Source organism: Pinus tabuliformis, chromosome 9 (assembly GCF_031772625.1).
Source record: "Pinus tabuliformis cultivar Carrire ecotype Pingquan chromosome 9, CPIR1, whole genome shotgun sequence".
In the NCBI taxonomy this organism is placed as follows: Eukaryota; Viridiplantae; Streptophyta; class Pinopsida; order Pinales; family Pinaceae; genus Pinus; species Pinus tabuliformis.
This window is the reverse complement of record NC_142307.1, coordinates 482,756,398-482,770,291: the sequence shown is the minus strand read 5'-3', so window position 1 is coordinate 482,770,291 and position 13,894 is coordinate 482,756,398. Positions and strand designations below refer to the sequence as shown.

General features: G+C 36.3%; 1 pseudogene across 1 annotated transcript; it reads right to left on the bottom strand.

Annotated features, from left to right (window-relative positions):
* Positions 1–7,149: 7,149 nt before the first annotated feature.
* Positions 7,150–10,456, bottom strand: LOC149149315 (L-type lectin-domain containing receptor kinase S.4 pseudogene; annotated as a pseudogene). Its single transcript, XR_016262340.1, has 2 exons — positions 8,125–10,456; positions 7,150–7,800 (listed from the first exon to the last, which is right to left on the bottom strand). The product of XR_016262340.1 is annotated as an L-type lectin-domain containing receptor kinase S.4 pseudogene (transcript).
* Between the last annotated feature and the right edge of the window lie 3,438 nt (positions 10,457–13,894).

The following is a 13,894-nucleotide window of genomic DNA, read 5'->3' as shown; positions in this document are numbered from 1 at the left end:
CAGTAAATTTTTTGCATAAAGATATCATTGATAGCTTACTATTTTCATTGTCATATTGTTGTCGTCATAAAGTTTTTCTTACTGCTATCCTAAAAATTAATTTCTGAAAATTAAGTACTCTGTCATGGAATTGTGATAAAATGCATATACTTTGTTTCATAAACTGAGCATTTTTTTGAGCATCTGTTAACATTGATATCGAATTGCAAAATTGTTTTTGTTTTCTTTGAGCTAAATTGTATCAAGAAGATTTGAAATAAGTTGTGTTTTAACTATAGTATCTTCAAGAGTTTATTTTCTAAGTCTTCATCTAAAAAAAAGGGCAAGCATTTCATTTGGGTAATTGAGGGCTTTTACGACATAAGTGTTTTCCCATTCTCAAATCTAACTTCATCTCATCTTCCGGTGCATTTGCATATAAGTTAACTTTGCATAAATAAAATTTACTTCCAAGCATAAGCTTGGTCGATAGACAGATAGATCTCCATCCATCTTTTCTTGAGAAGCTTGTTTTAATAGTACTTAAAACGGTGACCTTGCAGTCGTCAGAGCCCAGTTCTCTGCAGCGCTGGAAGCACCGAGTATGTTAGAATTTCAGGAGAGGTATCGTTAATCACACCTTAGTGTGCTTCTCCTGACCTTCTCTCTGCTAATTACTACGAAATCAGGCTCAACACAGAAAGGATTGAAGGGTTCACATTTAAATAGGAATTTAACTAAAATTAACTAAGATTCTTACATCTCACATTAGTTTTAAAATATGCATTTCATATAAAATAGTCATTTATCTATGCAGTAGTTGCTAATCGATTACTTGGTCTTAATTTCCCTAGCAAGATCGTTGACTCCATAAGGCACTGGTATCAATCATTTAAAATCTAATCAAATCCTATAAGTCTTGCTAAATCTTAATCAAGTACTTGATCGCTTCACTGTATCTCCCAAACTGCCTAGTTCTCAACTAGTTCATCTTCATTCCACTTTTCCATAGGGTCTACCCCCCTTAACTTGTTGTAGGGAGACAACTTAAACGGACAAATTACGGATCAGGGTGACAGCCCCTGATCTGAGCATTGTCGCGGTGCCTAGACATTCAGTGCAACAACACCTACAAAACTTGAGACTTAGAGCACATCCAATGCTACCAAAAATCAACACTCCCTCTTAGCGAGGAATGTGCTCTAGTAATGCGACCTGGTGAAGCATCACTCTGTTTTGTAACATCTCCTTCTGCATTGTTGATGTCTTACATCCTGTCCATCTCCTTCTGCATTGTTGATGTCTTACATCCTGTCCATCTCCTTCTGCGTTGTTGATATCTTACATCTTGTCCACCAACTACTGCACAAATGTTGCATCTGTGTTGTTGTTGACCCTATTACTGTCAACGCTGCATCCGTATTGCAACTCCCTCTCAATTTTGCATCCCTGTTGTAGCTGGCACTGCCACTGTCAACTACATCTACACTGCAACCTTCTCCAATTGTTGTTGCTACTGCATCCCTGTTGTAGCTGGCACTGCCACTACTAACTGCATCTACGCTGCAACCTTCTCCAATTGTTGTTTCTACTGCATCAGCAACAGAAAAGCATCCCAAATTACTAAACTGGTGTTCAGTATGATGTATCTTGTTGTTGGAGTTCTGACTGCTGCTAGTCTCTACGCTAATCCTCTAAAGCCTCTGCGCTACTGCTGACTTCTGCTCTATGCCAACTGCACCGCTGCCAACTCTGCTTTGTGTTGCTCAGTCTCTAGCGCTCCTAGCCACTGCAACTATTACTTCGGAACTCCTCTATACTAACTAACACTGGTCCATCTTGCTACTACTAATATGGGCTCTCATAGTAAGGAATTGATCCATGAGGTGGGCTCCTCAAGGATCCTGCCCATCTGTAGCTCTTTCGAACTATAGCTCTAAATCTCCCCACCTCCCTCCTGGAGATGCCTGGGTTGTCATGGTGAACTTATCCTCCTAGATCTTCACAGTTGCAACCTTCGAATCATGCTTCTCATCTTTGTCCATCTTCCTTAGAGGACATTGTGTTGCAGTGACCCAATTCACCACACCTGAAGCATTTAATCTTTGAGACATCTTTCTTCTTCTTTCGTTGCTCCTGTTGTCCCTTGGATATGAGGGTTGCATTCTCTTCCTCCCCCTTGGATTTCGACCCACTGTCGCTGGTTCTGTCAAGTTTACACTTAACCAAGTCTCTCATCATCTACTCTTGCTTAAAATTTGCCCACATTTCATCCCAGTTTGGCAAAGTCGCCCTGACCGGGCTGCTCTGGACAAAGACTTGCCACTGCTTAGACATTGAATTTAGGGTCAGTCTTACCATCTTGGAACCCTGAGGTGTTGGCCCCACAGCTGCCAACTCATCTCGGGTCTCCTAAAGCTTTGCAAGGAATGGAACAATGTGTTCCCCCTTCTTCATTTGCATAGCTCTCATCTTCTGCTTTAAGTACATATTTCATTGCTCAGAAGATCCCAAATAAAGCGTCAACAATGCATCCATCTCTTTAGTACTGTTTCTGCCAACGATGTGACAAACTATATGATCCTTCACTCCGTCGAGGATCATTCCTTTTGTCTTCGCAATTTCTCCCTTGTACTTCTTGAGAGAATCTAGATCTGCAAGCTCAAAGACCACGCTATCGACATAGACTTTGAGAAAATGCTCATCCAGAAAGCATGACATCCTTGCCTTCCAGATCACATAGTTGGATGCCCCTTCCAACCTATCCTAATGTCTCATTCCACTAGTTGGCATCACTGCCAAACGAAAAAGTCAAATAGCCTCCTCTCTCCTCTCCGCAGCATTAGACTGGCCTACGCACTCCCTGCTAGAGCTTGTAGATCTACCCTTCTTCGTTGCTGCTCAACAAGTGAGAATTCAGACTCCTTGGTTGGAAGTCCTCTAAGGAATAATTCCCTCAACCGTGTCTCTCTCTTCCCTCTAATGTCTTTCTGCTCAGCAACTGCCTGCAAAAAATTGTGTCCCACCAAAAGCCTCGTCTTCGTTGAAGTTCCTACACTGCTCCCTTTGACACTGGCAACCTTCGATCTGGAAGTCTTACCTCTCTGTCGACTCACTCACAGAGAGCCCTTCCTTGAAAAAAAATTCCCTCCTAGCCTAGATTGCACAATCCCTCTGGGGATTCAATTTGTTGCCTATGCAGCGCTTCGACCCTCCTTCTCTTCAGCGCTAGGTACTTCCGTCTATGCTCTCTTACTTCACCTACAGCTCTGATACCATGTGAAAATTTGGATGCCCAAATTTCTACTGCATTAACTAATTAGGTTTCTCCTATTTGTTAATCACTGAAGCAAATTATTTATTATTTCCTACAATAAATACTGAAACGAATACACTGCAGCCTACAACATTTATCACTGCAGCCTACACCATTTAAATTATAAACAGAAACAAGAAACTAAACAAGAAAGACATACAACACATCGACACAGCTATTTTTGAACAAATGTCCCCGGAAAAACCCAATGCGGGAAAATCGGTGCAATAACTCTGAGGTTTTATTATTAAGCAATAGTAATTTCTGAGTACAATTCGTTGGATGCCCAACTAGCTATCCTCTACAAAGAAAAACTGGACAAAACAAGTAGTGAGATTCTCTCACCCTATCACTGGAAGAATCTGACCCTGATCTTGCTGGAAAGAGGCTCTGAGTCCCTTTTGCGTCAGCCTCTGTGCAAAACTACGTCAACCCTACGGAGTCTCTACGTCACCTATGATAGGGACTGCGTTGCTCTTCCTTTTGATCATCTGTTGCCCAGAAACTTCGATTTCCAGCTTCTCGATCTCACACCTTGGCTCCCAAATTATGAAACTCGATTTCCTGAGTAGGAAATTGGATCTCCCTCTAGGATCTGCACTACCACTGCGTGGGTCAGCGTCATCCTCTCTTTGGACGTCGTTTTTTCCTCTCTGCCTTGTACTCTCTAGCCCAAGAAAAGACTCCTCACCAGGTATTATCCCTGCCCCTCTTTTCAAAAGATCACTATCGAAAATCTCTCTAGCAGTTGCTCTACTTCAGAAAATCGAATTTCTAATCTCCCCTACGTGTATTTTCCAAGTGCCCCTCAAGCCTCTTCTTATATCTTTCTGTCGGACAACCAACGGCCCAGATTAACTTCTAATTAATGGCTTAGATCATTTTGGCTTGATCCTCGTCTTCTTCTAGAAGTTACACCCATAGTTTAGATTAATACCCATTAATTATTTTAATTTCCTAAGCTTAGATTTAGGGTCTCATTAAAAATAATTAATTATTTTAATAAAACTGTCTCGGGGCGGAATTTCCCAAAACGATTTCTGGGTATTGTGGAATACATATGTCTAAGCCTCTCTGCAAAATTTGAGACTTAGAGCACATCTGCTACTATTAGAAATCAACAGACTCTAACTTTCACATCTTTAATACATCATATCATTGATAGGAATGATGAAAAGAGTCTTTAGCCCATTCATTTATATGGAAGGTGAGAGATGTCAACAGTAATAAAGTGGACCATGTCTACAACAAGCAACCTAACTAAACACTAGGTATGTCCACATGTGAAGTGCTCAAACTCTATCACATGTCAAGCTCCAAGGCATGCACATCTACCAACCAAGGGTCTCAAGATGAGTGCTCCACAAGAAGAATCCAATGCTCCTCTCTAAAGGTCTTCAATGCTCGAAATTCGAATGCTATCTCCTAAAAAATGTGCTATTTTGGGTCAACCATAGATCCATGAACACTTTTCAACCCAAACATCCTCAAATCAAGCACAAGACTCCATGTAAGCAACCAAGTGTCACCACGCTACCTAGGGCTCAATGGCCTCCTAAATTCCCAACACTCATCCTCCAAATAGGTTGACCTCCCAAGAAAGCAACAAGCCCTCCATGGGTGCCTCATGAACAATGTAACCATGCCACATACCTATCCAACATCCTAGGAAATGTGCCACATTAGCATCCAGTGAAGGTATACCAAGTATGAGTAAACTATCTCCAATGTACTCCACATTACATAAAACACCCCAAACATAGTGTAAACACTTTCCAAATAACCATAAAAACTATATTTTGTTTGATTGTATGCATGCAAATTGCACAAGTTTAAGGTCCTCCATTTGTTCAAAGTAAAAAATTATTCATATCATTATCCAATAGACCAACTCCTTTATGTTGAGGCTCCAACAATATGTGGAAACAATAGTCCTTGATTTACTGCCAACTTTGTTAATGCTCAAGGACCATATCCTACATTTGTTCTTTCCACTCTACATCCTCATTGGGCTCTGCATCACTTTCATGTACAAACATATTTCTTACTTTGTGTGATCTAAAAATCAAGTCTTTGCTACAACATCTACAACTCTTCTTAGATGGCACCAGTCACCTGATCTTGTATATGGTCTCTTGTCATTCTCCTTCCTCGTTGTCCCTAACAGAAGGCAAGTCCTCTACCTACCATAATGCTGGCTCTTAGAGCACAAATGGTGTGTCATCAACACCCAACAGCTACTAAAAATGACAGTACAATACAAAAGATATCACAAGATAATTGCTAAAAAGGAGCAGATATCATATGGCCAACGGTGATAATACAGTTGCTCCTGATCATTCAAAGGAAAATTAGTTTTACAATGAACAGATTAATGGAGGAGGGTATTCCCTTCCATTTTTGCGGCCCCAAACCTTTTGAGCCTCCATTTCCCTTTGAGAAAAACCATTCCAATCATTCCATGTGAAATATTCTTCTTATAGTGGCGCTGGTAACCATTTCCCAGACTGGAGATTTTCTAATTTCACATTCTAGTTAATTTTTCCAGTGCAACATTCATTTCCAACTTATTCGAATGTAATCAGCGAGGTTCATTACAGTTATAAAATGGCTATTTGATCTTATCTTCATGGCAACCACTTGTTCACCAATTGCCATGTGTTCTTATGTACTTATTTACTCTCAATTTGGAGAGCGTGTACATGCAACTTGAAATTTGGTAATTTATCTTCACTGCCAAATGTACACCTGCTTCAAATCACTTGAGAGAAGAAATAATAGTTTTGGATTAGAAATTATAAAAAAAACATACAGATGCTAGCATTTTAGCCTCCAAAAATAGTCAGTTGGCTGTACAAGTATGTGACATTAATGCTTTTGTGGAATTAGAAACTTCATGGCAAGAAGAGTGATAGAAACTTTAGGAGGGTTGCTAATCTCCAAACTGAGGACTGTAATATAACCAAACCTTGACTTATTGGAAAAATAAAGTAAATAAATAAAATGCCTGAAAGATGAAGACCAGCTAGTTGCCTTATTTCTCTTAGATGGTAACATTATTGAAGGTCATGGATATAACATTATCCAATGTCATAAAGGAAAAAGAATGGTAAAATTTTAATTGATCAAATTATTATTGACCATATTGCTTGCATAATGTATGCAACTTCGAATTTACAGGGTGTTTCCTTCGTCTAGCCATGTTTATGGCTTCACTTTAAGAACACAAGAAAAATGTAACAATTACTTGGTGACAATGGAGCATTTATTTTACTAGTGTGAAATGCAATATGGAACATTGGAAAATGTAACAGAAAAAAGAAACTGGTAACAATCATGAAAATGACCAGGAATCATAAAGCCCAAATCTTTCAAATTATGAATGGCTTAAAGTAAATCCATTTACACAACATACTAAGAAGATGAATTCCCATGACCAATGTCAGGTGAAAGACCAGAAAGAACGTTTGAAAGTTTTTAAAAATCATAGTGATGATCAGAAATCACCTTCAGGGGAATGCAAGAAAATGTAATCAACTATTTGCAAACTTGTGAAATCAAACAACATTTATGAATATGAGATTTTGGGTTAGGATTCTGGACATACAACATTAAATGAATTTTTAATGCCTCTTTGATTAACCACCTAAACCAAGATGTTAAGCAACTATCAAATTAGTTACTAATGTCGATTCCATGCCTTACTCTGAATATTCTTTGGATTCAATATCCAATAACCAACGTTTCAGCTATCAACAATGATCAATTTTCACATGATTCAATAGAAGATTCCTAATGTCTGAAGAGCCTTATCCCCAATAAATCATATAAATGACGCTAATGCTTGCAAGGTCCAATTCATACCTGTCACATATATGCTCACCATAAGGAGACCGTAAATTCTTATAGCTGCCTCGTACAAAAGGCAATGGAGAATTCCTTGGTTGTTGAACATTTTTTCTTCAAAAGTAACACTCCAATCCATTAATTAATATCATATTCTTCTTTCAAAGGAATATTTTTCTGTTTCTATAAAGAAAAAATGTCTTAAACCTCCTTATTATTGAAAATATAAGGCGTGCATTTCAAGTTCGAAGGCCGTCAGGCACCATCAAAAATAGTCCACATCCCCAAGCGGGGGACTCTGCCTACTCAGAATACACAGAGGTGCAGAAGATATCATAGGAATCATAACATCACCAGAAACCTAAGGTTAGAAACTAAGGTCTGATACAAGCCTACAAGTCAATAAGTTTTGGGGTAAGAATTTTAATGAAAGCATTTTCTAGAAAAGGGTGGTTTGCAATATACCTGATGGATGAAGAATAGTATGCGTCAGTGTCACTAATATGAAGATAATAATATTGATGATAACCAAGTCTCTGTTACCAATCTTGTACTATCAATTGGTTTTGAAGCTATTAATTTCTTCTTGCAACCGGACCCCTTCCAGGTATTTTTGTGTAACAGCCCCAGTTTTGCTAAAATAATTTGCATCTTCATGCCTGCAAGGACATTGTTGACGTAAGAAACTTTTACACCAGACAACAACAAACACTTTTCTTTTAAAGTTGCACGTATAATTCAAACACTTTTTTTTTAAAGTTGCACGTATAATTCAAACAACACAGATGAAATGTACTGTTGTCTCAAACAATCTTGCAATCAAGCCATTTGCCAAGATGAAAACTGGGTCAATGATGAAAAATTACAAGCAGAAGTTCCTCTTCATTTTGTTACATCAAATACTCTTTGAAGTTCAGTAAAATTGCACACAATTTGTCTATAGTTAGTAATCACAGACTGCAGATCTGTTAAATTTTCCTTACATATCAAAATGTAAACTCCAAGCTCTGTATCTCTGGATGTCTAGCTCTTAGTTTGCGTGAAAAAGGATGCATCTCATCATAGGTCAGCCCAATAAACAACAATACATGGGATCCTGCACCAATAATCCAAAATAGGTCTCTTTTATCCAACACCTGTCACCCGATCAGTTGTATTAATTACAGATCTTTCAATCTCTTCCTGCTAGCAGTGAAAATGGCGATGTTCCATCCGATGTGAAGGCAAGATTCCCATCTGAGCTTCTGCTAGTATGTGATATGGTATTAGAAGAGCCGTGCTTGTATGAAGAAAATGAAACAAGGAAATCATCAAAACTTTTACTTATTCTAGGTGTGTCTGCCGAAGGAGGTTCAGAAGGCAGCACAGGAGGTGGTTTATCTCCTGCAAGCATTTGCACTACCTCTCTCATACTAGGGCGGGCTTCAGGGTGTGGATGGGAACACAGCAAACCCAGTTCAAGAACAAGCCCAACTTCTTCAATAGGATACTCATGAAGAAGTCTAGGATCAACTGCTTGCAAAAGCATTCCCTTGGAATGCAACTCCCAAACCCAGTCCACCAAGACTAATTCTTCAGCGGACATCCTCGGCTCAATAGGTTTTCTTCCACAAGCTACTTCAAGCAATAAAGCCCCAAATCCAAACACATCAGTGCTTGTTGTCGCCTTACCAGTACGAGAAAGCTCTGGAGCAAGGTAGCCAACAGTTCCAACTATATGGGTGCTATGAGGATTCGAACCATGTTCATATAAACGAGCATGCCCAAAGTCTCCCAACCTACCATTCAAAACTTCATCTAATAACACATTGCTTGCTTTGACATCTCTATGGACTACTGTCTGCTCCCATTCCTCATGAAGATAAAGCAAAGCGGAAGCAACTCCCTTCAAAATTCTAAACCTCTGCGCCCAACTCAGCATATTCTCTGTACTGTCAAACAAGAGCTTGTCAAGGCTACCATTTGGCATGTAATCATACACAAGCAGAAGCTCTTCCTTATGCCTACACCAACCTTGAAGCGGAACTAAGTTCCTGTGTCGAAGCCGGCCAATGCTCGCAATTTCTGCAATGAATTCCCTCACCCCTTGTTTGGATTCATGAGAAACCCGCTTCACCGCAACTTCCAGCCCAGTGCTGGGAATAACACCTTTATAAACCCTCCCAAAGCCTCCAAATCCCAGCAGCTCTTTGTCCCTGAAACCCTTTGTGGCCACTTTAAGTTCATTGTATGGAAATCTATGAGGCCCACATTCAAGCTCCCATTCTTCAATCACCTCACTCTTTCTAATACTCCTAATAACATGAACTGCAGCCAGAGTTGCAACAGCCATGATAGTTAGAGCAGCCAATGACACCCCAATTCTGAACCTTTTAGTCTTCACCATAGAATCTGCATATGTGATCTGAGGAAGATTGGAGAGTTCAAGGTCCTGTGCAGGCCCATTCATCCTGAAACTCCATCCGAGAAGGCGATGAGCACTAGAAAGCAGTCTTGTTGATGCTGAAAACCCCACATACATATAATCAAGAAAGACATCCGAGAGCTTAACCTGAATAGAGATCAATGGCCGATCAGGCTTGGGCATCCCCCCAGGTACAACACTCACATTAAGCCTATTCTCTGCACCATCAAAATCTATCCAGCACTGAATGCTTTTCTGAGCTTTCAGATTAAATGTCTGAACTGTCCCATTACCAGTTCTGTACGCAGCTGTTGCAGACATATTTGATATCAGACTATTAATATCGATACCCACATGATTATCATCAATATCCGCAAACTCAAAATCCCGAACGGTATCGAACTCCACCGCAAATATATGATTATAATCCTTCCCATTACTGGAATCATTGAAGAGACCAAAGTACTGACTGGGCAAAGCTCTGTACAATCCCTTAAATGGGGACAAAAAAAAGGCTATACCGTGGCCTCCAAGAGTCGGGTACTGCGGGACAATGGACATAACGAAGGTTGTACTGAAAGAAACAGTGGAATTATTTGAAGAATTCTTGAAGTGTAAAGGAAATGGATAAAGGGCATGGCCCAACATTCTCTGTGTGACATTCGTGAGCTCTAAAACACCCGCAGAATCGATGTTTGCCATTCCAGCGAGGCTCATATTACTGTCGCTGAATCCATTGAAAATGAAATCGTTGAATTGGGCCAATGCAACAACAGAATTGAAGCAAAGAAAACAAACCCATGAAAACATCTGGACCAACCGATGCAATAGCTTTGCTCGATGATGAAAACTGTGATGGTGAAGATCTCTGGATTGAGATGGCTCAGTGACCCTCCTAGGAGTAAACAACGTGATGGCCATTGCGAGTTTGCGTTTCATTGATTGGTACGCGTTTCTATTTAATGAACGAAGTTTAATTTTTTAATCATCTTTATAAGTACTGTGCCGATTATCAAATAATCATGATCATAATTTTTCGTTTCTGGGTATTTATTCATGTGATTAAATATAATGACAAATTACTCAGTCAAACTTCAAATTATTTCAACCTTAGAGTTAAGGCAAGATGCATTTTTATTCATTAAATTCTCCGGACTCAATGTATTAATTCTGAAATTTCAATAAATATTGAGTAAAATTAATCAGAATTTTACAGGGAAAATTAGAAAAACTTAAAATATCTAAGTTAAATTTGAAATTTATAATGATATTCAATACAAGTGATCAGAATATTTAGCAGAATGACTAAAATTAAAAATATTTAAATTAAATTTATTTTATTTTAAATAAAATAATTAAAGAGAAAAAATTGAAATTTAGAATTTTATTAATTACAAGTGATCAAGACTAAAATTAAAAATATTTAAATTAAATTAATTTTATTTTAAATAAAATAATTAAAGAGAAAAATTGAAATTTAGGATTTTATTTCAAATTAAGTTAATTTAAATATTATATTGTAAAATTATATTTACAATAAAGTGGTTATTTTTATTAAATTTGATGAGTCTTTAAGGTTGTGATTGGAAAAAAATATTTTATTTTCTTTCTTAAAGATCTTATTATACAAAAATATTCTTTACATCATAGTATCAACTACCACAACCATATTAATAAATGTGGTTGATATATGTAATCAATGTACTTTAATATAAAAACATTAGTGTGAATTACAGTGATGTACACTAAAATACATTAATATGCACTAAAGTGCATTAATTCATAATAATATATATTTAAATACATTAATATAGTAATTGACATTTAAATACATTACTATACAACTGTGCATAATAATATACATTTCATATATATATATGCACAATATTATATATGGAAGTTCATATGTATTGATGTGTATTTATAAATGTGGTTGATATACGTCTAGCAACTTTTATCAACCACATTTATTAATGTTGTTGTGCTAGTCTCATTATATTCTTAGCATGTTATGAAAACTACTCTAATAAATAAATCAAATTTAAACCTTAACTTAATTTTGAAAATTAAGTTCTTATCAAAAAGCATATGACCTCATTCATTGTAATATTGAAGATTAATATCTAAATAAAGTATAAATATAAAACTTCGATATTCAATTTTTTACAAAATATTCTACCTACATCTCTGATTTGAAAAAATCATTTAAAAAAATTATCACTGTGTAAACTCATCTTTAACAGTTAATATCAATAAATAACACATATGTCAAAAGAAAGAGATAGACTTGAATGTATTACACTAACAAAACTAAGAGAAGGTAATTAGGTTTTAAATTAAATATAATTATTATTATTTAAAAAATTAAAATAATTAGGTTTTAAATCCCTTCAACCCGAAGTTGAAATATAATAATTATTATTTAAAAAATTAAAATATAATTAAATATATTAATTTAGATTCCTAATTATTATAGAATGTTATAAAAATATATATATGATATTTTTTAAAATCTATAATAAAATTGATCTTATTTAAGTTTTATATTATAATTAATTTAATTATTAAAAAATATATTTTATTTTATATTATAAAATTTATTTTAAAAAATTAACATTATTTTACCTTATAAAATTAAAAATATTTTATTTTATTTTTTATTATTAAATATCTATTTTATAAATTTTATTTTTTTCGATGAATTATTATTTTACATTAAATTCACTTTACTGTTGTGCATCTCCCTTCTCACAACGTCACAACGCAAATTTTGTTAAATTTATTATATAAATTTCCGAATAAATCTATTCTTCATTTTGAATCATTTTGTCTTTTACGTCAATTTCCCATATATTTATTATGTACGCTGAATGTGGTAATATTGTTTCCATTTTTTTACCGCTTTGTCAGTGTTTTGTGTGGAATGTATCACTTATTGTTGAATATTGATTTGATATTTTATTTTTCTGGTTCTATAAAATGTATAATTATTTTTGGGATCAATAATTTAAATTTTAAATTGAAATATGTTAGATTATACACTGTATTGTGTTAGAAAAAATAGAAAGAGCGATTAAACACATAATACCAAATACGCAATGTATTTCTTGATTACATAAAGTAGTTAAATATATAAGAATTAGATTATCAATTTCTAGATGATAAGATCAGAAGAAGGTAGATCTATGACTCATAGATAACTCACACACATAGGGAAATAACTATTTCTAGAATCACATCTAGAAACTCACAATGACAACTCATGACAACTTGGAAGTCATGAAAGTCGTATCCACTATGAAATCTCACGGTTTCTGCTCTTTTCTTCACCACACTTTCGAGCTTCCCACTTGATCCATTTAAAACATAATCGCTTCAAACCATCATTGACGTGCTTTGTAGAATTGATGCTTCTCAACCTCTTGGAGCACAACGGGTCAGTCTCGATACTGAACCATCTTATAGAACTGCTACCATCTGTTGAATCCATGGCCCTCCGCAACCTTCATCAGGTATCTAAGATAGCATTTTGGGTACAAAATGTCTTTAGTAGACAATTCAACAACTTGACCTTGCATAAAATAACTTGAAATGGCGCTACTGAAGCACGACGGGTCACACCAGCTTGACCTTATTAAGAACTAACTGTGCCTAATGCTCCTGGAGCACGACGGGTCAGATTAGTCTGTTAAATAGTTGGCATGTTCTTTGTGGTTATGCATATTTGATCATCTCACAACTTTAAATGTGTGAGACACCAGTGTTCATAGATCCATTAAAAATTTTACACATATCACTCCATTTTGATTATATGAGCAACAAACACTCACAAATATAATAAATCTCCATAACAACCATTCTAACTACATGATTAACTAACATATTAAAAAGCATGCTCATGTGCCCCACCATACTACTATGACATAAAAGTCTCAACACAAGAAATATGATTTTTAGCATTGTTTCATTCTCGTTGAATGCCTGGATGGCCCACAGCTACAGTTTGTATTATGGCATTTAGTGTGCATAGCATTTCATATGTTGAAGAGCCGCAACACTCCTGCCAATTCAGATTGAACTGACTGTTGGGTGCAGCTTTTGGGCATATTTTAGATACATCTTTCCACCATTTTTTACCATTTTACCATTGAACCCATGAGCTTTACATCCTAATTATCGTTTTCCCTGGTTATAAGAAGCAACTCTTATTGTGACATATTATTTTTCCATTTTTGTTAAATATGAATGAAGTGATATATTTTTTATGGCTAACCAAGGTAAGTGTGGAAGAAGTTCTTTGGCTCTTTTTCTTTTAGGTGTTGCCCATGAATTCAAGGCCAAAGGATGGA